The sequence below is a fragment of the Pinus tabuliformis genome, chromosome 9 (genome assembly GCF_031772625.1).
Source record: "Pinus tabuliformis cultivar Carrire ecotype Pingquan chromosome 9, CPIR1, whole genome shotgun sequence".
Lineage (NCBI taxonomy): Eukaryota > Viridiplantae > Streptophyta > Pinopsida > Pinales > Pinaceae > Pinus > Pinus tabuliformis.
Window position 1 is genome coordinate 1,409,826,633 of NC_142307.1, and position 25,471 is coordinate 1,409,852,103.

Genomic DNA, 25,471 nt, shown 5'->3' on the forward strand with positions numbered 1-25,471 from the left:
AGAATAATGACGATATAATTAAAGATGTTACATGATATTTTTGAATTTGACTTAATAATAAATATAAATGGTTGATGTTACGTGATATTTTTGAGTTTGACTTAATAATAAATATAAATGGTTTATATTTGAATAGTAACCACAGAATTTGGTGATTTTTTTTTAATTTGATTTAACTATTAAAATATATAAAAAATAAAATTAATATTATAATATATTATATTTATAATCTTTAAATTCATATGGATATTTATATTGAAATTTTTAATAGAAAAAATCAAAATAATATAAAAATTTAATTAATATATATTTTTAATATTATAAATTTTGAAAAGAAATTGTTAAAATTAAAATGAATTTTAGTAATTTTTATAATAAAATTATTGATTAAAATAATTAAAAAATATTTTTAGTTTCAATTGAAAAATACTTGTAAAAATGTATATTTAAAAAAATAAAGTAAGATCATATTTTTTTAACTTATTCTATTTATAATAATATAAAAAAATTAAATTAAATTTAGCTTTTTGTAATCTATATTATAAAAGGTAAGAAAACTTCCAACAAAATCACATCATGAAAATTTTGTCCACAACTATCAAGTGTGGTTTATTGTCAAGACAATATTTTATTTCTTTAAAATGTTTTAATATTTTAAATATTTACTTTTCCAATTTTTCAAATAATATATATTTATTTAATGAATTTAATTTGTTTTTAAAAAATAATATTCTTAAGAATTAATATAGATCTATTTTAACTTTAGATTTATCAAGTGTTGAGAAGGATAAAATTTCTCAAAATTCCAATCTTATTTTGAGTTTAAAGCTTGAGAAAATGTTAACACTTAGTTAAATTTGATTCCTCTTTGCTTTTAGTAAATCTAAAATTAATATGAATCTATATTGATTCTTAATAATATTTTATATTTATATAAAATTTATATTTCTCTATATAAAAATATTCTTTTTTCTTATTTTTTTTATTAAAACTCTGATAATACTTATAGTTAGAGATTTTATAGCTTCTTTAATTTAATTTTTAAATGATATTAATATTTAATTATTATTAATTACAATCCAGAAAATATTATAACAGTTTATTTGTCGGTTGATTAGTCATACATCTCAATAATCATTTTCAATATTTCAATTATCTAAATTATTTTATGTAATTATGAAATTTAAATTTAACTTGTTTTTAAAATAAATATAATATTTTTATTTTATTATTTAAATTGAAAATACAAATATATTCTTAAATATAGAAAGTCTAATTAGGAAAAGAAATATATAAATCGCTCATATTTGAATGATAATTACCAAAATAATTAGAAAATAAATATAAATGATTTATATTTTAAGAATAATGACCCTATAATTAAAGATGTTCGGTGATATATTTTTGAATTTGACTTAATAATAAATATAAATCGTTCATATTTGAATAGTAATCATGATATAGTTAAAAGAATTCGGTGATTTTTTATTGAATTTGATTAATTTTAAAATATAAAAGAAAGAAGATAAAATTAATATTAATAATATTATAATATATTATATCTATAACTTTTAAATTAATATGGATATTTATCTTGAAATTATTAATAGAAAAATTAAAATATTATAAAAATTTAATTAATATATATATATATCTTTAATATTATAAATTTTGAAAGGAAATTGTTAAAATTAAGATGAATCTTAGTAATTTTTATAAATTGCTGATTAAAATAATTCAAAAATATTTTAAGTCTTAAGGAGTAGTTTGGTTGGGAGTTTTTATTGAGGTTATTGTGGTTAGGTCTAACTAGATAAGTCAACGGAAAAATACTTTAAACTAAATTGGTTTGTAAAAATTATATTTAAAAAAGTAAAGTAAGACCATATTTTTAAAATTATTTCTATTTATATAATATAAAAAAATTAAATTAAATTTAGGCTTTTGTAATCCATATTATGAAAGGTAAAAAAAAATTCGGTAAAAATCACATCATCAAAATTTTGTCGATATGTTTAGAACTACCAAGTGTGGTTCATCACGACAAGACTTTATTCCTTTAAAATGTTTTAATATTTCAAATATTTACTTTTCTATCTTTTAAAAAAATATATATTTATTTAATGAATTTAATTTGTCATTAAAAAATAATATCATTAAGAATTAATATAGATTTATTTTAACTTTAGATTTATCAAGTGCAGACAAGGATAAAATTTCTCAAGATTCAAATCTCATTTTGAGTATAAAGGTTGAGGAAATGTTAACCCCTCACTAAATTTGATTCCTCTACGCTTTTAGTAAATCTAAAGTTAAGATGAATCTATAGTGATTCTTAATAATATTTTATATTTATATAAATTTCACATTTCTCTATATAAAGATATACTTTTTTCTTATTTTTTATTATTAAAACCTGATAATACTTATAGTTAGAGGTTTTATGGCCTTTTTAATTTAATTTTTAAATGATATAAATATTTCATTATTATTAATTACAATCAAGAAAATGTTATAACAATTGATTTTGTCTTTAATTACTATTAGTTTTGTATTGACCAATAAAACTTATAATGTTTAACTTTTTTTTTTTTGCAAATTTGGTAGGACTACATCTTCATCATGTCCAAATTCTCACCCGGATTTGGGGGATAGCACAAGAGATACAAGAGACTTCATTTCCACGACCATTATAATGTTTAACATTGAATTTTTTTTAATAATTATTAAAAAATGTTTTTCCAAACATTTAATTGGACCATAATTTGAAGATCTTATTGTAACCTTTGTACATGCTAATACCATATGGATAACTTTCTCATATATTATATGCCATAATGTCATAATTTATGGATATAGTTGCAATATTCATGCATATTTTTTAGATATAAGTTTTACAAGAAAACCATAAAAATAAATAAAAGGAGTTGTCTATATGTGAGATTTTTTAGATATAAGCTTTACAAGAAAACCATAAAAAAAATAAAAGGAGCTGTCTATATGTGAGACTTTTTAGAGTCTCTAGCAGGTTTCTAGGGGGAATCCTATGAAATTTTTTGTGGTGAAATCTTGATTTGTGTTAATTGGTTTTTTTTATTACATATATGGATTCAACACCCTAAAAAACCCTTGTGTCACTTCCATTGTGAAGAGTTTAGTAGTTAAACTTGTGATTTCAATTCATCGCTACCAGATTCTAGACAAATTAGATTGGAAAATAAACCAGATTTTTTTTCAAAAAGTCTCACTTATATACAACATCAAAATAAAATCTCCGAAAATAGTTCATACTCAAGAAAATAACATATTTATGATGAATTAATTCCCACCATAATTTAAGCAAGTCTTTGCATAAAAATGAATAAGAATAAGATTTAAATAAATATACTTACAAGGAGTTACTTCCCACCTTTATTTATGATTTCAGGAGAACTTATGTAGGAGTAAAATTGTAAATGTTGAGACTTACTCATGGTTACTACCCACCAAAATTTCTGCAGTGCTTGAAGTAATTTAGCATTTACGTGTAGGTTATAATTTTTTATACAATTTTTTCCAAAGCATAATTTCTAACTTGAGTGGTAGGGGCTAAGCTCCTTACAACACTTGTTTCTCTTGTTTAAATTTATTTTAATAATATGAGTATATTATGATTTTTTCTTGGAAAAAATTGATAATTTTATTAATAAAAATAAAATTACAATTCAACAAATTAAATTCAATTGGTTTATTTTTTTATTACTTTTTATTATTTTTTGTTAAATTAAGTAGACATTATGCTTTGTTATTATTATTTTTTGATCTAATGCTTTATTTTATGGACACTATAACATCTCTCCCATATTAAGGCCACATTTAAATATTTACATTGATTTACAATCACTACACCTATCTCATATTAAGCCAACATTTAAATGTTTACACTAATTTATAGACACTACAACGTCTCCCCCATTCTAGGGGGGTGTTTACACTCATTTATAATCATTACATCTATCTCATATTAAGCCAACATTTAAATGTTTACACTAATTTATAGACACTACAACATCTCCCCCATACTAGGCTGTAGAGCCCCTGGCCGGATCACTAAAATTAATAAATAGATAATATTAATATGTAATCATATCAATTTATAATCATTTTTTATTTAACAATATAAAATTATTTTGTTTTTTTTCACAGGTGAGAAACCTATCATAACTTTGTCAACCCGCAGTAAGGACAACCATCTCGAGCTGTTATCGCAAATGTAGGTTCACTCATCACCGTTATTCAAAGAAAACCACATCACCTAGAATAAACCGCTAGCGGTCAGTAAGGGGGTTGGGTTTCACTCCTGCAAAACGTCTCTGGGTCTTGGATCTTTAACCTTCGTTGCAATTTAATTGCATTGAGATATGATGATTATTATTCATTAAAATAGAAATTAGTTTAATTGGTTTAATAAACATTATTATCACTAAAAGTAAATTAATAGATATATAATATTGATATGTAATAATACCAATTTATAATCATTTTTATATAACATTGTAATAATATTATTTTATTGCATTGATATATGATGATTATTTATTAAAATAGAAATTGGTTTATCGAACTTCAAAAAGGAGGATTACTTAAAATTCTTTAGAATTTTATTTCTCTACTTAAAAAGTATTGAGAGAAGTACTCCAAAATCACCATAATTTTGTTCATTTGAAAAGTTAGAAAGTTTGATAGTGTGACAAATTTTTTGAAACTGAGATCTTGTTTAGGTATAGGTTAGACAATCTAAGAAAAAATCTTTTCATCTTCAACCTAGTGTCACAAAGGTGACAAACTCTTTCATCCTATGGTATGATGTTTTGAGAATTTACCAACACCCAATTTCACTATGAAGATAACTATATTTTATTACTGTTTATTTCTTCTTTACACTGGTAATGATATAGATATAATGTTTCTTTATAGGTTGATCACCTCCTTATAATATCTAAATTTCTTTTTTCCCTCTAAGTGGTTATCACACCACATATTTTCCTTAAATTCCGATGTAATAATATCGTTATTCTACAACATGATCTATTCCTTTATTCTCTAATGGTTTAGCCAAGACTGGGAGCATAAAAAATTGACTTTTAGTGCAACTCAGCTTAAACATCCACTAGATATCCATGTATTCATGCATAAACACACAAAATCAAAGCACAACAATTAATGAATTCCTCTTCTCATTAATAAACACCATAATACACACATAATAAAAATCTTGATCTATTAACCTCTAGCCTAATTCTATATTCATTTGGCCATTAATTCTCATTGTCCATAGGCTTACAATAAGTATAATTAAAAAATGCACTCCATAAATCCATAAATCATGCATAAATCACTCCATAAATTAGATTTTCTTAAATCCTAAAATCACCCAATTTATACCTAGAATACCACATGATTTTCAAGGAAAACAACTTTTTCCTTATGGGAAAAATCTCACCTATCCATAACTTTTCTAAAATGACTTATTAGTTCTAAAACTCATAAAATATAGGAACTTGGAAAATATAATTGATTTACATAGAATAATATAAATTCTTCTAAAAAATCAAGGCATCTTTTTGAAGCTTTTACACATAGAAGATTTAATGGCTTGGAAACCCTAAAGCCCCTGCATCACTTAGGCTATCCCCACTTGAGTCCAAGGTGATTTTGGCTAAAAGTTTGAAGTAATTTTAGGAAGCTTTCATGTCTTCCGTGTTGTTTAACTTGTTCTTGTACATTAGGTATCTGGCCATAACCATCATCTCATTATGGGGAGACTCACTTTTATGAGGAGTATAGGATGGAGTGTGTTTCCTTTAATTTTAAGATTTTAGGTTATAAAATGTTTTTGAATTTCTTTTTCCATGACTCTATAAAAAATACTATACTCCCAAATTTAAGATCCATATAAAATAACAAAAGCATTGAGAGTTTCAAAGATGAGTTTTTTTTTAATCTCTTATCCAAAGATCCACTATTTCACAATTGTTTTCAAGGCCCTAATAAGCTTTCCACCAAATATTTCTATGAAGGCACTTCCTCCCAGTTGATTGTTAACATATACAAAGAATCATAAACAATCTTTGGTTTTTGTAATCTCATATCCAAATATCCACTAATTTACAATTATTTTTAAGACAATAATAAGTTTTCTGCCATAGATTTCTATAAAAACATTTTCCCCAAATTATTATTAACATATACAATTTTTATTAATTTAATTATAATTACTTTTATTTTATTTTGTCAATAAATAAAAAAATAATAATAACAAATAACCGTTAGACTAACACAATCTAGAATTTTTTGACTTATTAATACGTATACCCAAAAAGTTAAAAAAAACCAAACATTAACTGCATATTATAATTTATAAAGTTAAAAAAGAACAAGCATTGAGTGCATATTATAATGATTAATTTCAATATTGGAATTAATTTCTTCCAACATGATGTCTAGAATTTTTTGACTTATTAATACATATACCCAAAAAGTTAAAAAAGACCCAGCATTAACTGCATATTATAATTTATAAATTTAAAAAAAAAAACAAGCATTGAGTGCATATTATTATAATGATTAATTTCAATATTGGGATTAATGTCTTCCAACATGATGTCTTATTCTTCTTTTTAACAATTTACTGCACTTTTTCTCTCTTTTAATAATTAAATATAAACTATATGTTTTCTTCCTTTTAATATTTTACTATTACCTCCCTATTATATTCCACATCAATACTGTATTTAAAAGTGGGAAGCTATCTCAGCATGAAGGGCATCAAGGGAAATGAAAATTTTACTGCATATAAATAAGGGAAATGGAAAATTTACTGCATTTCGTGGTAAAGCGGTGGAAAGCCATGTCAGCCTGAAGGGCACGAAGGGAATTGTGAAATTTTTACTGCATATAAATAAGGGAAATGGAAAATTTACTGCATTTCGTAGTAAAGCGGTGGAAAGCCATGTCAGCCTGAAGGGCACGAAGGGAATTGGAGGTTTATGATTAAAATCCAAAAAGACCCATCTATCTTGGAAAGCCATCTGCCGTGCAGGGAAATGCTAAAGGCCACGCAGGGAAATGTAACGGAGGGTTTGCCGAATGATGATGCAAAAAGTCAAAAGGATTCTCAAATGACGCCATTGACGCGATTTGTTCGAACCACGCAACCACTTCCCTTCTTTTTCCCCCGCTAAAATGTTGGCCGTGTTAGTGACAGCGTTGCTCTTTGAGAGACTGTGCACACATCAAAGAATAGCGTGCCCCACATGCGTTGCCCGTGCTCGGAATTCCCAATTCTGCGACTCCACCCTCCCCCACAAAAATCCACTCTTATATATTATAAAGAAACAATTCATACTTTCGTCTATCAGTCCATCCCCGCCTTGGTACTCACCTCCCCTGATAATTTTTCACAGGCTAGTGACGAAATCCCCCTTCTGTGCGTTTTTTTAATGCATCCCATCTGATTAAAATTTGATGCGGCACTTTCCTCCTCAGTATATATACTGACTTCGTCCACACGCACGACAAGTATGCCCGGCTTCTTTCGTGTGCTCAGCCCTGGGAGCATTGACTGGTGGCTCCATTTCACAAGTATATTCTCATATGTATTTACCCGCAACGAATCAATTTTAGGAGTCTTCTTCTGCTTCGTGGACAACGCACCTGTGTCTCGCAGGTAATCATTTTTTTCACCTCCTGTCCCTTTTCTATGAGATTGCCAATTGCAGTGTTTCAAATGTTAGTTTTATGATCAGTTGTGGCTCATGTGTTTTATAGATGCATGGGACTATGCCAGCTGTTGCATGTTTCAGTTGTTCTGCAACATCTGTACGCTGTGGCGATGTTGTTTTGAAGGACAGGTTGCACCTAAGATTTGTCTATTTGTTTACATGTTGTTCAAGGGCCCGATGAAGCTAAATGGGAAGATAGATAGGATAGCCCCTTCAAATTGAATTTGCATATGATTATTATGCTTTGACCTGATCGATTGAATGTGTTAGTATTCAATACCTGATTGATTTAGGATCATTGAAAGAAGTTGTTTGACACGGTTGCCACCCTTCAAATGAAGCTGAAAGGGAAGATAACCCCTTTAAACTGCATTTGAAGGTAGCTCTGTTCTAACCTACCTAAGCTAATTCATGTGCTGAATGTCTGAGAACATTCTAAATATTTCTGTAGTGTTAGATGGATGGCTGGGGTTTCAACTTAGGATGGAATTTTGGATTGAATAAGTCCAAGGTTTAAGTTAGAAACTCCTGATTGAGGAGAAACTTAAGGCTAACCAACTAATTTGGAGTTCTTCTAACATGAAAAGCCGATGGTACTGACAACCGCAGTACCCAAGAACCACCCATCCCTAACGAATTTACAAAATTTCTAGATGTTTCCTCATCAAATTGCCAGATGTTTCCTCATCAAATTGCCAGATGTATGAAATGATCGAGCGCCTTGCGAGTAAGAATTCGGTCCGATATCATCCATCAATCACACATGTATGGTAGGTAACAGAGTGATCGATAACTTTTTGGATGGCATATGTTTCAATTCTAGGTTGGTAAGAAGCATGGAATGCTTGGAGTTGTTGTTGACAAAAATTCATTTCATATCTGATATTCATGCCACAAGTCTTTATACATAATCAACCAGCATCTTGCTGAAGGGCCTTTGATCTTCTGTTGGCTTGCAAATCATAGACAACTTATGCAGAGCAATGAATTATATGTATCACGTATTTGATTGACCTGCCTATCTTCCAGTCTTTGTTAAACTGATGATGGTACGTTTGCATAAATGTTTGGTCGTCATCCTCGTTTAGTTTTTCAGAACGGTACAAACTTCAACTAATTTATCAAATATACCATGACTATATGCTTGAATGGCACTCAAATTCTAAAATCCAGTTCTAAAAGACCTCCTGAAGTAGAATAAAATGAAATGACATGGAATTACTTATGATGATTTCTTCCTATGCTAATCTGTATGGCGTTGAACATGACTCATACCGAAGGCGAAAAACTATGATCTTACCACTACTATATAGACCTATATGATCCTCACCTGACCTTAGGAATTTCTCGCAATATTAGTTGCTTTTCTCTAAACATTCTACCATCTGAGCAGTTAATGTAGTTTATCTCGTAAAATGTTCCACTTATATGTTAGAATAATCCTAGATTCTTGGCATTCCCCCAAAATTCATCCATTAGATGTCCTAGTAGGGAACTGATCAATATTACCATTGTACAGGCTGGTAGCACAGGTACTTTGTAAAGGCTAACATTGTGTAGACTCATAAAATCTTTGTTTGGAGGGTACCCTAGAGGGGTATCCCTAACAAGTGAACTACAACAATGTCGGATAGTTAGTGTGGACTAGGAAAAAGAGAATTCAACTTGGATCAGGAGCTATTGCTGTTCGCCTATGAACGATAGACCTGCCCATCATATAAAGAAAATTGATAGGCCACGTCATGTTTGAAATAATATGTTAACCAAAAAACCCAGAAATTACGGATCACCATGTAGCTCACAAGATAACGTTCCACATTCACCAGCCCCCTGCTGATAAAGAAATATTTTGTTGTAAGGTCACTAAGACTAGAGCAAAGCTTCAAAAAATCATCCATGCAAACAAGGCACGGAGCAACTACCTTCACTTCTCTATCTCTATGTTGACAATGTGAAGTTCCTCTGGAGATGAATCCTCTGAGCTGTGCTACGTAGCACACTACACTGCTCTTCGCCTTCCCTCCTCATCCCAAGAGTTGTCCTTTTTGTCATTATCCTCTTCATGCTTCTCTACAGGGTCCTTACTTTTTCACATATATGTCTTGGGGGTACTTTCTTTGTGTGCAATTGCTTCAACTCTCTCTCCTAAGTCCTAAATATTGTTAGTATTCCCATCTGAATGTTCAATGCTTTAGGGGACAATTTCAGCAGGGCATCATATAAAAATTCCAGTACATAAAAGAAGATATTAAACCCACAGGTAAGTTTGTCTGTTGTTTTCCCGATAAGTATTTGGACACCAGTTATATCTTACTTTCTTGATAAACTTTAGTTTAACAGATAACCTAGATTGAAACCTGGTGCTTGCAAATTGGGCCCAATTGAACCTGATCTCATAAATTATCAATGCCTCTAGCTTATAACACCTATGGCCATTCATTCTGTTCTCAGGATTACTTACCATATGAAATCTCAAATTATGGTTGCCTATACCTTCCGGGACTTTGGCCTCCTCACTTCAACCTTAATTGGAAAGAAAGCCCAAAAAGTCTCTAGGATTGCGAAGGCACTCCATCTGTGTAGTCACCAAGGGACATGAACTTGTGACTTATCTTAAGAAACTAAGAGACAAAACACTAAGTAAATTAAGCAGATGTATGCAATAATGCAACAGAAAAGAGCAAGTCCAATAGCAATGGACTTATATGCTCGAAGTCCATTCAAAAAGTGGCCAAGAAGAGACCCCAGATCTAGGACATATGTAAGTCAATGTAAAGTGGAAACTGACGTGACATTCTAATACCTAAAGAGTATCATAAAACTGGAGGCATGCCATCTATTTCCCATGGACTTGGGCGAAAGGCTGCAAAATTCTGTCCTGACTCCTAACAGCCAATGCCAAGGAAGGGAAAAAGAAGCGGGCAATATGCTGGCTCAGGAATAGAGCGTGAAATAATCTCTGTGGTTAAGGCTCTCGACAGGGTTTCATCTTCTTTGGCCAGATCTATTGAGTCAGGGGATTACCTAGCACTGCCTGCACATGCTCTCATGGGTAGGGTGGAAAATGGAGTGATTAGTCGATTCTAAGCGTGAAATGAGAAAAAACTGATAGAACTTCATGAACACTGCATAAACGGAAGATTGCAGTGGCAATCTTGTTGATCCTTTAGGAAGATCGTCCTATCCTCTGTCACCTTCCTATGCATCTTTAATGTCCTTTCAAATGTGTAAACATAAATTTCTTCTCACTCCTATTCCATGTTCCAGCACATCTAAGTGACTTTGACCTCCAATCTACACCTCAATTCTGGGTTCACGTGCATGAACTATATAATTACTTACAATATGGCGTCTGATCATTTGATATTTGCCTTGTTCGTGTTCGAGTGTACCCATTTCTGTCTCTATTTCTTTATGACCAGAAGTTACAAATATTTTCATAATTTCATTGATGTCAAGGGCCAAGAGATCTCTCACAGATTTTGATTCTCCCGAGCTCAGCATTTTGTCATCCTTCATTGTTATTTCCTTATTCAAATTTCATAGATTGCCAATTTCGTGAACTTCATTGCTTGTCATTTGTGTGAGGTTTATATTCCCCTTTTGCAGCCAAATTCCATATGTATAAGAGTGTGTTATATTATTGTGATAAGATTAAGTGTTGATGTTATGACTCCATGCCACATAATACTGGCTTCTTGAGCTTTGGTGATCTACTTTCTACCTTTGTCTCGTCCATTTTTCAGACAGATATATATGGTTGCCTGTTTCTAAATATTTTCTTTTCCCTTGCACAACAAAGTTTCAGTTGACTCCCTTCTGCAGCATGAGGAGATCCTCAAACAACGTTATTCCAGGTACAGTATGTGATAACGATGCAACAAATTCTATTTCATATTTGAACGCAAATCACTAGTTTGTTTTCTCCCTCATATTTGTGTTTTCATTCTTTGTTTTCCATTTCTTTAATTTCTTCACAAATAACACAAAATTTCAATAACTTAATTAGCAAAACATTATAGTACAACAATGTAATGGTCTCTTATTTGGCATTTCCAACAGCACTCACCATGGCTATTAACACTCCATCAAGTGCCACTGTTGATATCTTAAGATGCTCTTCAGGAAATTGAATTAAATGCTCATATTCAGAGATATTGTAGGTTATTGAAGCCAAATAATAGTTTTAAAAACTGGCTGGCTTGAACCAGAAACTGGTCAAACTGGCCAGTTCATTGGGCGACCAGGTCAAACTGGACAAAAAACCCGGTTCATGGGCCTATTTCACCAAAAATCCACAAAAACCGGCCTGAACCGGCCGGTTCCATCCTAAACCTGCGGGTTCATTGCCAAGGTCGCGACGGACCCACATGACGGCATTTAGGAAGCTTCCTGGGTGTTTTGGAGGGAAAGTAAGTGTTGTTTCCCTCCAAAAACACCCTCTCCAACCCTTTAAAAGGAGCTCACCCCCCTCATTTGCCGGAGTTTTTGTGAGTTTGATTGGGAGCTTGGAGAGTGTTGAGTTTTTGCTGGAGTAGTGAAAAAACAAAGAGTTTGAGCGAAGTAGTAGTCATCATGCCTCCAAAATCCAATGATACTACTGCATGGGCTCATTGTGATATGATTGATGGAAAAATGATCTGCAAATATTGCCAAAAATCTATTGCAGGTGCGGGTATTAATAAGTTCAAGTAACACTTGGCTGGGATAGGAGGCCATGTAAAACCATGTGGAGGACCAAATGAAGTAATAGGGCATATTAGGGCAGAATACCTTCAGAAGTTTGAGACTCAAGTCACTAAACCAATAGAGAAGTTTGTGACTCAAGAAGTTGCAAAGTTTGGGAGTCGAGACTCAACCAACTGATTTTGATCATGATGAGAAGTTTCAAGTGATAACGTTGATCACTAATATCATATATGTAGATTTGTACTTGTAGTAGGCTAGTGGCCCCATAGTCTGTAGGCTTTGTTTTTTAACTCTAGAGGTCATTTAAAGCCTCATTGATTATATATTTTGTTGTTGATATGTATTGCACTTGGTGCCATTTTGATATATTCACCTTTACATGTTATATTTATTAGCAAACTTTGTATATTTTCAACAGATGGTGGCATCACTTGAACATAATGTTCAGTTGAATGCAGATCCACTTGTGCCAGCCTTAGGGCTAGCCCCAAGTCCTCCAATTGCAGGCACTTCCTCTGCTTAGCCACGATGGAAGCACATTTCTCGTCTATCTCAATAGTCACTAGTTGCACTGCCTGCTAGTGCTACCACTTCTACAGTTGCAGTTGGAGATGATGATGAGGAGGAGCCGTGGGCTTCCTTGTCTGACTCTAATTCAGAGGTTGAGCCAGATGATGTTGGCTCCTCTAGCAGTAGCCAGTAGTACTGGTCACAGTTTACTTTTGTTGTAGAGGCCATTTCTAGCCTCCTTGGTTATGTGTTTTTGTTTTGATCTCTATATCATCATCATGTATGTATTGGACAGTGCACTGGGTGCCATTTTGATATAATGGATATATTCATGAGCCTACTTTGATCATATGTTGTCTTCTATCTATATTCTAAAGCTGTGTTTGGAAACATGAACAAAAATCTTCAATTATTATTATTATTTTAATAAAAATAAATATTTGGTATTTATTTCTTACAACGATCGAGTCATTGAAATTGAACCGGTCGATTCGATACTGAGCTGGAGTCGGAGTTGGAGTCGACTGTCGGCCAAGTCTTTGAAATCGAACTGGTCGAGTTGATACTGATTCAGAGTCAGAGTCGGAGTTGACTGTCGGCCAAGTCGGAGTTGGAGTCGGAGTTTTAAAACATTGATTAGATCCTAATCAATGGATCAGATCATTTTGGACTCGATCTCTGTCTTCTTCTAGAAGTTTCACCCACAATTAGGTTAATACCCTTTAATTATTTTAATTTCCTAAGTTTAGACTTAGGCACCCATTAAAAATAATTAATTATTTTAATAAAACTATCTATGGGTGAAATTTCCCAAAACGATTTTTGGGTATTGCGGAATACATGTGTCCAAGCCTCCCTGCAAATTTTGAGGCTTAGATCACATCCGATGCTACCAGAAATCAATACTCCCTCTTAGCGACGAATGTGCTCTAGTATGCAACCTGCTGAAGCATCACTCAGACTCTATAACATCTCCCTTTGCGTCGCTGATGTTTGACATCGCTGCCGATCAACTACTAGGCAAATGCTGCATCTGTACTGCTGCTGACACTGCCACTGCCAACACTGCATCTGTACTGCAACCCTCATAAGTTTTGCATCTGTGTTGCTGCTGGTACTACCATTGCCAACACTGCATCTGCACTGCAACCTTCTTCAACTGGTGCTGCTACTGCATCAACAACGGAAAAACATCCAAAATTACTGAACAGATGTTCAACATGATGCATCTGTTGCTGGAGATTTGACTACTGCTAGTCTCTGCGCTAATCCTTTGAAGCTTCTGCGCTGCTGCTGACTCTGCAGTGTGCCAACTACACTGCTTCCAATTCTGCTCTGCACTACTTAGTCTCTGGCGCTCCTAGCCACTGCAACTATCACTCTGGCACTCCTCTGCACCAACTAACACTGGTCCATCCTGCTACTTCTGATCTGGGCTCCTGTAGCAAGGTATTGATCCAAGAGGTGGACTCCTCAAGGATCTTGCCCATCTGTAGTTCTTTTGAACTACAGTTCTAGATCACCCCACCTCTCCCCTGGAGGTATCTGGGTAACCATGGTAAATTCCTCCTCCTCTATCTTCGCGGATGCAACCTTCGGATCATGCTTCTTGTCCTTGCCCTTCTTCTTGAGAGGACATTGTGTAGCATAGTGATCAAGTTCACCACACTGGAAGCACTTGATCTTCGAAACATCTTTCTTCTTCTTCTGCTCCTCCTGCTGCCCCTAGATGCAAGGGATGCATTCTCTTTCTCCTCCTTTGGCTTCGTCCCACTACTGCTGCTGCTATTATCAAGCTTGCACTTGACTATGTTTCTCCTCATCTCTTCCTGCTGAAGAGTGGCCCACATTCCTTTCCAATCTAGCAATCTTTCTCTGCCCAGGATACTCTGGACAAACACTTGCCATTCTTCTGAGACTAAGTTCAGGGCCAACCTCACCATCTCGGTAGGTTGAGGTGTTGACCCCACAACTGCCAACGAGTCTCGGATCTCCTGAAGCTTTGTTAGGAACGAATCAATGCGTTCCCCCTTCTGCATTTGCGTGGATCTCATCTTCTGCTCCAAGTACATCTTCCGCTGCTCGGAAGATCCTTCGTATAGTGTGGCCAAAGCTTCCCACATCTGCCGAGCAGTATCCTTGCCAGCAATGTGACACACTACATGATCCCTCACTCCGTCGAGGATCAACCTCTTGGCCTTTGCCATCTCGACGTTGTACTTCTTGAGCGGATCTGGATTCGCGGGTACAGTTACCACATCGTCGACATAGGTTTTGAGATCATGCTCATCCAGAAGGCATGAGATCCTTGCCTTCCAGATCACGTAGTTGGATACACCGTCTGACCAATCCTGATCTCGCAACCCATGAGCTACCATCTCTGCTAGTGAAATGTCGAACTGCCTCCTCTCTCCTCTGCGCCGCTGTTGGGTTGGCCTACGCACTCCCTGCTAGAGTTAGTAGATCTGCTGCTCCCTGCTGTTGCTCAGCAAATGAGAATTCAGACTTCTTGGCTGGAAGTCCTCTGAGGAAGAATTCCCTCAAGTGTGTCTTCTTCTCCCTCACTGACGCTATTTTGCCAGCAACTGTTGCAAAATATCTGCGTCCTAGCTGAAGATTTGCTCTACAAGGAAAAATACGCTGCTCACGCCTGCCTCCGGAAAGCTTCGATCCGGAGATTGAATTTCTCTGACTCACTTAGAGAAATCAAATTCTCCTCAAAACTTTGACCTCCTTGGCCCACGAACTGCGCTGCCTCTGGGGTTTCGAATCACTGCCTCTGTAGTAATTTCGAACTCCTCTTCCTTTCTACTTCTGAGCTCTTTCTTCTCACGATCTGTGCTCTGATACCATGTGAAAAATCCGTTACCCGATTCCTACTGCAACAAACTGATTATATTTCACCTACTTGCTAAATTAATTGAATAAGTTACTTTCAATTTTCTACGACAAATACTGAAATACATACATTGCAGCCTACACCAAATAAATTGCGGAAACTAAATACTGCATAGGAGAGAAATAAACATCACACACATCTACATAGTTATTTTTGGACAAATGTCCCTGGAAAAACCCAATGCGGGATGTGAAAATTCCCAGATCTAACTATCTCAGGAATCCTACTGCAACCAACTGAATCTACTTCACCTAGATTGTAAATTACATTACAAGATTATTTCAGATTTCTTCTTGAAACATTGAAGTAAATTACTGAAGCAGCCTACACCAAATTAAATATGATTCTGAAACATAGAAACTGAGCAAGGAAAATAGAAACACATAGGACATAGTTATTTTTGGACAATAGTCCCTGGAAAAACCCAATGCGGGAAAATCGGTGCAGTAGCTCTGAGGGTTTATTATTATTAAGCAGTAGCAAATTCTGAATACATCTCTGAATACCTCACAGGGTTATTCAGTTACAGAGAGAAATACTGGCAGAAGCTTTGTGAGTTTACCTCACACAATCACTGAGAAAAAGTCCCAGTTGTTCCGGCTGCTGGATGAGGTGCCCCTGGTAGGCTCTACGCTGCCTCTACGCTGTCCCAACGTCAACCCTCTCAGGCACAGCGTCACCCAATTGGGGAATCGATCAGTAGCCCAGAGTCACTGCTCTCAGCCTCCCAGTCTCACACCCCGACTTCCGGCTACTGAAACTAACCCTCTACTCTGATTTTCGACTTTCTCTCTCTCCCTCTGCGCTGCTTCTGCGTGGCCCTTCTGGCCTTGTGTCAGCCTCTATGTCAAGGCTACTAGATCACTCTCTGCTGATGATTCTCCGGCTGAGAATCTCTCTCTCTTCAGAAGCTGCTATCCCTGCCCCTCTGCTGCAAGAAATCTCCTCAATTGATTTTCCTCCTGAGAACTTCTCACTTCAGAAAATCGATTTCCTCAATCTCTCTGTGTGTTTTCCAAATGACCCTCAAGCCCCTTCTTATATCTTCCTGTTGGACAACCAACGACCTAGATTAAATCATAATCAAAGGCTCAGATTGTTTTGGCTTGATCCATGTCTTTTTCTAGAAGTTTCACCCATGATTAGATTAATACCCATTAATATTTTAATTTTCCTAAGTTTAGACTTAGGAACCCCATTAAAAATATTAATTATTTTAATAAAATCACTTATGGGTGGAATTTCCCAAAACGCTTTCTGGGTTCTTTGGAATACATGTGCCCAAGCCTCCCTGCAAAATTTGAGGCTTAGAGCACATCCAATGCTACCCAGATCAACACTCCCTCTTAGCGAGGAATGTGCTTTAACAATACACTGCTACTGCATACTGCTCTGGCTTTGAAGCATCGTCCTTTGCGCTGCTGATGTCAGACATGCTGTCCACCAACTACCGCGTTGCTGCTGCTACTGTACTACTGCCTTTGACACTGCCACTGCCAATGCTACATCTGTACTATAGCTCCCTCTAAAATGCTACATCTGCTGTGTTGCTTGCACTGCCATTGCTAACATTGCAACTGTATTGCAACTCAGTTGTTGAGAGAAGCAACTGAAAACACCCAAAACTGGACAAGTATCCAGTGGATACACCTCGGTGTTGAAATCCTGACTATTGCTAGTCCCATGCTCTCTTTTGAAGCCACTGCGCTGCCGAAGCTCTGCACTGTGCGTCCTCGCACTACTGCCTCTCTGCTCTGCACTGCTCACATTCTAGCGCTACTAACTACTGCATCTGTCAAATCAACACTCCATGGCATTAATTGAAAACTCCTCCATCCCACTACTACTGATCATGGGCTCCCGTAGCAAGGTGATGATCCAAGAGGTGGGCTCCTAAAGGATCCTGCCCATCTGTAGCTATCGAACTACAGTTCTATATCAGGCCACCTCCCTCCTGGAGTTATCTTGGCTGTCATGGCAAACTCCTCCTCCTGTTCGATTTTTGCGGCTGCAACCTTAGGATCATGCTTCTCATCCTTGTCTTTTTTCTTCAAAGGACACTTGGATGCATAGTGGCCCATCTCGCCACATTTGAAGCACTTCACCTTGTAGACGTCCTTCTTACGTCTTTGTTGCCCTTGTTGTCCCTTTGATGCAAGGGTTGCGTTATCCTCCTCCTCTGCTTTGGGCTTCGACCACTGCTGCTACTGCTCCGATCAACTTTGACCTTGAGCAGGTCTCTCCTCAGCTCTTCTTGTTTTAGAGTTGCCCACATTTCGTCCCAATTTGGTAATGCTGCTTTGCCCATGATACTCTGGACAAAGACTTGCCATTCATCCGAGACATAATTAGAGCTAGTCTCACTAACTCTGAATCCTGAGGTGTATGCCCTGCAGCTGACAGCTCATCACGGGTCTCCTTTAGCTTCGTGAGGAATGGATCCACACGTTCTCCCTTTTGCATCTGCGTAGATCTCAACTTCTATTTTAAGTACATATTTTGTTACTTAGAAGATCCCCGATACAATGTGGCCAAGGCATTCCACATCTCCTTAGCAGTTCCTTTGCTAGCAACATGGCACACCACGTGATCCTTGCCTCCGTCCAGGATCATCCTTTTGGCCTTTGACATCTTAGCCTTGTACTTCTTTAGCGGATCTACATGCGCAGGTTCAACTACCACATTATCAACATACGTCTTGAGGGTATGCTCATCTAGAAGGAAAGACATTCTAGCCTTCCCGATGGCATAGTTGGAAGCTCCGTCCAACCTGTCCTGATCCTTCAAGCCACTGGTTGCCATATCCTCTGAAAAAAATGTCGAACAACTCCCTCTTTCTCCCTATTGCATAGCTCCTAGGTTGCCTTACGCACTCCTTGATGGAGCTGGTAAGCTGCTGCTCCTCTGCTGCTCAACAAATGAGAAATACTGATTTCCTTGGCAAGAAATCACTGAGGAAGTATTCCCTCACTATGCGATCTGCTTCTTCCTTTTGACGACTTTTCTGCCCAACACTTAGCTTGCAAAAAACTGCATCCCTCTAGCTCTGTGTGGCTCTGCATAGCTCCTTCTGCCTTGGCAAGTTTTCGATCTGGCAGTCTTACCTCTCTGTCGGCTCACTCAGAGAGAGACACCCACGAAAATATAACCCTCCTGGCTAGAACTACGTAATCCCTCAGGGGATTCGAATTGCTGCTTGCTGCAGCAAGTTGGCCCTTGCTTCAGTGCTAGATCTGCTCTTCCCTGTTTCACATCAACAACTCTGATACCATGTGAAAATTCCTAGATCTAACAATCTCAGGAATCCTACTGCAACCAACTGAATCTACTTCACCTAGATTGTAAATTACATTACAAGCTTATTTCAGATTTCTTCTTGAAACATTGAAGTAAATTACTGAAGCAGCCTACACCAAATTAAATATGATTCTGAAACATAGAAACTGAGAAAGGAAAATAGAAACACATAGGACACAATTATTTTTGGACAATAGTCCCCGGAAAAACCCAATGCAGGAAAATCAGTGCAGCAGCTCTGAGGGATTATTATTAATCAGTAGCAAATTCTGAGTACATCTCTGAATACCTCATAGGGTTATTTAGTTACAGAGAGAAATATTGGCAGAAGCTTTGTGAGTTTACCTCACACAATCACTGAGACAAAGTCTCGGCTCTTCTGGCTAATAGTTGAGGTGCCCTTGGTAAGCTCTGTGCTATCACTGCACCGCCTCTACGTTGTCCTAGCATCAACCCTCTCAGGCACAACGTCACCTGACTGGGGAATCGATCAGTAGCCTAGAGTCACTGCTCTCAGCCTCCTGGTCTCACACCCCGACTTCCAGCTACTGAAACTGACCCTTTGCTCTGACTTTCAACTTTCTCTCTCTCTCCCTTTGCGCTGCTTTTGCGTGGACCTTCTGGCCCTGCGTCAACCTTTGCGTCAAGGCTACTGGATCACTCTCTGCTGATGTATCTCTGGCTTAGAATCTCTCTCTTCGGAAATTGCTATCCCTACCTCTCAACTGCAAGAAATATCCTCAATCGATTTTCCTCTTGAGAACTTCTCACTTTAGAAAATCGATTTCCTCAATCTCTTTGTGTGTTTTCCAAATGACCCTCGAGCCCCTTCTTATATCTTCGTGTTGGACAACCAACAGTCTAGATTAAATCATAATCAAAGGCTCAGATCGCTTAGGCTTGATCTGTGTCTTTTTCTAGAAGTTTCACCCCTGTTAGATTAATACCGATTAATATTTTAGTTTTTCTAAGTTTAAACTTAGTAACCCCATTAAAAATATGAATTATTTTAATAAAATCACTTCTGGGTGGAATTTCCCAAAATGCTTTTTGGGTTCTTTGGAATACATGTGCCCAAGTTTCCCTGCAAAATTTGAGGCTTAGAGCACATCCGATGCTACCCCAAATCAACACTGGAAAACCAATGCAGCAGTTGAGGGTTTTATTATTATGCAGTGGTTTTTTTGAATACAATCTTTGGATGCCCTGCTGGCTATCTAGTACAGAGATTATTACTGACAGAGAGATGAGTGAGATTACCTCACACTATCACTAGAGACTCTGGCTGATCCAACCACTGAATGGCCAGCCCCTGGCTGCCTCTGCACATTCTCTACACAATCACTGCGTCACAACTAATGGGGTTTGCGTCACTCCTCCCGACTGATCGATTTGCTTCTTAGACTTCGACTTCTACCCTCCTGGTCTCACACCCTGACTTCTGGCTTCGAAAATCGATTCTCTAGCAAATTTACGGATTCCCTCTGGGCTTCTGCGCTACTTTGCGTGACCTTGCATGGCCCCGCATTAGCCTCTATGGCTTTGCGCTGCCTCTGCTAGATCTCTCTCTGCCTTCTCTGCTGAGTATTCCCGAATCAGGAGAAATCTCCAACTGGAACTATCCCTGCCCCTCACTGCAAAAGATCACTTCGAATTCTCTTCCCGACAATTGCTATGCTTTAGAAATTCGATCTTCTGATCTCCACTCGATGTGTTCTCCAAGTGCCCATCGATGTCCTTCTTATAATCCTCCAGTTGAGAACCAACGACCCAGATTAGATCCTGCCAATGGCTCAGATCATTTTGGACTCTATCTCCGTCTTCTTCTAGAATATTCACCCAGAGTTAGATTAATACCCTTTAATTATTTTAATTTCCTAAGTTTAGACTTAGGCACTCATTAAAAATAATTAATTATTTTAATAAAACTGTTTCTGGGTGGAATTTCCTAAAACGATTCCTGGGTATTGTGGAATACATGTGTCCAAGCCTCCCTGCAAATTGAGGCTTAGAGCACATCGAATGCTACCATAAATCAACAAGCTTGTCTATTCTATAGTGGTAGTGGAGCTTCTAGATCCACACTCGACCTTTTGCACTTACGTGGATAGTTATTTGGATATAGTTGGATCTATATATTTGGATCCACATGATCGTGTTAGGTATTTGGAGCACCATTCTCAGCGAAGTATTGAGCTTAGGTATATGAAGTGGGGAGTTGGCATGAGCTCTTGGACCTAGGACTTGGATTTATGATGAACTCCTTAGATTACTTCAACATTGTAGTTTGTACGTGCACATGGGACATTGGCTACTTTAGCATGGTGGTTAGCACTCGTACATGGGACCCTGGTTCTTTGGCTTACTTCAACATTGCAATCAACACTCATCCATGGGACCTTGGTCTATGTTTGTACCTCCTTACAAAAAGTGTTGAAGGCAACACTTTTCTAAGGCGATGGAATGTTGGGATCCTCCCTAGGAGTGTAATTTAATGGGGGGCTAAAGGGTCCATAGTAGAGTACTAATAGTGGAGGCCATTCAATTTAAGGTGGACTAGGTCCACTATATGCTTGTTCTTATAAAGTAAGCTCTGTTACTGCTCAATCTAGCAGAGGTCCTAGGAGGGGTTCTTTTAGAGCAACTACTAGGTCAAGTGGCAACAATGGAGCAATAGCCCACTATCACCTCAACTGAAGCTCCCTACTGTTTACGAACTTTCACTGATGGGAGGAGTCCCGGTATCAAAGAAATCACTAAGGATAATATTCAATGAATGGAAGCAGTGATCTCAATAACCTATTCAAAGGAGACACTCTAATGATAGGGCTTGCTTGCTTAGGAGGCAAGATGAATAACTCTCCAAGAAGGGCCAAGGGAAAACCTAGATCGAGGGATGAGGATTATTTCTTGATGTAAAGTGCCCTAGACCCAAGAATCCTAGGAGAATGGGGTTCTTTAACAATCCTTGTGGAGTTGGAGTGATAAGGTTGCGGGACCACAAAGAAACCCTAGTGGACCCAAACGAGGTCAAGGGTTTGGGGTGAAACCTCAGACAAAAGGACTTGACCAAGTGAGGGAGAAAGAGAGGATCAAAGAGATAAAATTTGACTTGAATTTTCAATGCAATGATCCTTGAAGAAGCCACTAACCAAAGGAAACTAAGGGAGAAATGATCTTCGAGCTAGGGCTTGGAAAAACTTTAGATTCAACCATCAGAATAGCTTTAAAATTGGAGGACCTCTCAAGGGCACACCAACCCAGTTCTAAACCAAATTTCATCAATTTTGGATGCCTACAATCAAATTTGTGTGATGCCCTAGGAGACACTAGGGTTAGGGCTCAGAAAGGAGGAGGGAGGTGAAAATATATTTTTGATTTGGTGATCACCGAGGACTAGACCAATGCCTAGCCTGTTGGGAGAATGGAGTCAATGAGATCTCAATATTTAGAGTTTCTTTTACCCTGTCAAGGAGTTCCCCAACAACTTTGCATAGCCCTAAAGGCAACAAATAAATTACTAGGAAAATTTATACTTCTTTGATGCTGCAATTGGTGTCTTGTCAGGGCGATAATGAAGATCATATACCCCTAGGACATTCATTCACTATACCAAACATGAAACATATGAAAAACCCTCACAAAGTCAAGATTCAATAAATTCACATTTCCATTAGGGCAGCAACTCCAGCTTCATGAGCAAAATTTTTCATACATTATACATGTGACATAAATAAAGAGATAGATCATAAAAAAGGCACTTACAAGTATAGCGAAATCATCCAATCATCAAGAGAGACAAAAATCGAAGCTCCAAGACCAAGACAAGATTTCCAAACATCAAAATGCATCAAAGATATCCAATTCGTCCTCCAATAGCTATAGCGAAATTCTCAAGAAGAGATAAAGATCCAAATCCAAGTGATGATCAAATGAAATGATCATCACATCAATATATATCCTCCTCTAAGGGGTTTGATTTGCCTAATTAGGCCTAATGATGCCCCAACTAATAAAATAATGTGCAAAATAACATTACTTGGTGACAAGCCCACCAAGATAGCTCCATAATACAACAATAAGCCTCTTAAGAGGGCAAAATGATAGATACAATAGGTCGAAGGGCCATTTAAGAGGCCTAGTGGAGTCCAATATGTGCCAAAGTGAATGGATGAGCTCCAAACATAGTGATAAAGGGGGTGGCCCCTTGATATCCAAGCAAATGACCTGTGGTGCCTCCAAGTGGCTATGGGGGCACAAAACATCCTCATGGGTCTCCAAATGGATTGAACATGCTTGTATCCCATTTGTAAGGGCTAGAAGAATGATGCAAGCCCTCCCTTTGTCTCCCATGGTGAGACACATCCTCATTTAGGCCTTGGATTAGCTGCCAAGTGTGTGGTGCAAGAGTGTAGCCGACTGGGCAAGGTGGTCTAGGTGCATCATCATCATCAAATAAATGGAACACGAGCAAACAATGAGTGGAACTGAAGGATCCCATGATGTGGCAATTTGCTCTCTGCTATGGTGGAGGCCCATGGCTCTCAACACTCACCCTACAAATGCCAATATGATCCTCTAAAGGGCCTAGACCTCGTATAGGGAGACCAAACCCAAGATAATGACCCACCCGCAATCCTATATAATATCCAATGCGTCCCCTCACCTTCCAGTACAACAAATCATTAGTGCAATTGAGTAAATAAGCTTACAAATCATGGAACCAAGTGGACACTTCATAGTGGCATGCCCTTCCATAATGGGCTTTAGAACATACAAGTGTCTCCAAGTTCAAGAAGAAGGTTAACCAAGGACCCTATTAGGTGGTTTCAACCTCTAAGGGGAGTGGCATGTCCATGGTACATCCATCAAATGATAGGTGGTGTGTGATATAATGATGGAGCAGAGTGGGGTATTAGGGGAAGGCTCCATGCCACATGCCACAGTGCAAAGGTAGCTATGATAAGGGAATCCCACATTTGGGTATATAGATATAGGAGGGAGCCATCGTGGTACATGAGTTACCCCGACCTTTGTTTTTCCACCTTTCTTCGTATACCTTTGCTTTTTACTGATTTTTTCTTTTGTAACTACTCGTGGCTCTAGGGGATGAAAGCATGAAGTGCATGATATAGCAATGAATACCCCCTTAAGGTTGGGGAGTTCATCGCCCACCTGGGGTTGGGACAATCATGGGTTCCTTAGTGATGAAGGGGGATCATATAGGGGCCCTAGGAACGAGGGTGATGGTCATAATGATAAGGGGGTAGAGCTCATGTTGGCTTTTGCCCACACACTAAATTTGTATGTCCCGACCATCTTTTTCGTTTTGTGGTACATTTCTTGTTGATAGTGGCCAAATTATGCTTTTTACTTTCTTTTTAGCTGCATCAACCTCTGGGGCATCGTTCTTGGCTTGACCCAAAGTGTGGACAAGGGAGGGGGAGACTAACTCCTTGTGGACCTAATGGACAAATGTGGACTCGGATGGGAAATATGTGAAAAGGGGTTATAATGAGCGGAGGGGACTGATGTAGGTGGTGTCGGGAAGCGGTACACACAACCAAAATCGAGATTTCCCATGTAGCGGCACTTCTAAAGCTAGTAGCCAATAAAGGGGATTCCACGGGACTAGGATACAAGGTTAACCACCAAAATGGACAAGGGGAAAAGAGTACAAACCAAGCCCATTCTTTCCGCTGAATCCACCCACTAATCTATGTCCAGGAGTGTCCATGATAAGTAAGCAAAGATACCCAACTACATAATGAAAAGCCATACCTTCGGGGTTGGAAAGCCCACCTTCAAACATATGATCATAATAGATGGGCGAGGAATCATAATGGCTGGCTCAGGTGGCAGAGATGGTGGCACATTGAGCTATACTGAAAAGTGGTTAAAATGAGCAAAGGGGAGTGCTGTATGTGGTGTCATATGTTTGAAATATGTGAAAAGTGGTTATAATGAGGAGAGGGGAGTAATGTATGTGGTGTCGGGAAGCGGGACCACACAACCAAAATCATGATTTCCCATGTAATGGCACTCCTAAAGCTAGTAGCCAATAAAGTCGATCCCACGTGACTAGAATACAAGGTTAACCACCAAAATGGACAAGGGAACAAGAGTACAAACCAAGCCCATTCTTTTTGCCAAATCCCCCCATTAATCAATGTCCAAGAGTGTCCATGATAAGTAAGTAAAGATAACAAACTACATAATGAAAAGCCATACCTTCGAGGTTGGAAGGCCCACCTTTAAACATACAATCATAACAAATGGGCGATGAATCATAATGGTTGGCTCAGGTGGTGGA

General features: G+C 37.3%; 1 protein-coding gene across 3 annotated transcripts in view; it reads left to right on the forward strand.

Annotated features, from left to right (window-relative positions):
• The first annotated feature begins 7,090 nt into the window (after window positions 1–7,090).
• Window positions 7,091–25,471, forward strand: part of LOC149153829 (MATE efflux family protein) — a 131,277-nt gene continuing 112,896 nt past the window's right edge. The window contains exons 1-2 of one of the 3 annotated variants that reach the window (XM_089440230.1): window positions 7,091–7,708; window positions 11,566–11,620. The gene's annotated coding sequence lies outside the window, so the exon portion shown is untranslated. The remainder of the gene's footprint in view (window positions 7,709–11,565; window positions 11,621–25,471) is intronic. The other 2 variants (XM_089440231.1, XM_089440229.1) reach the window with 2 other exon arrangements.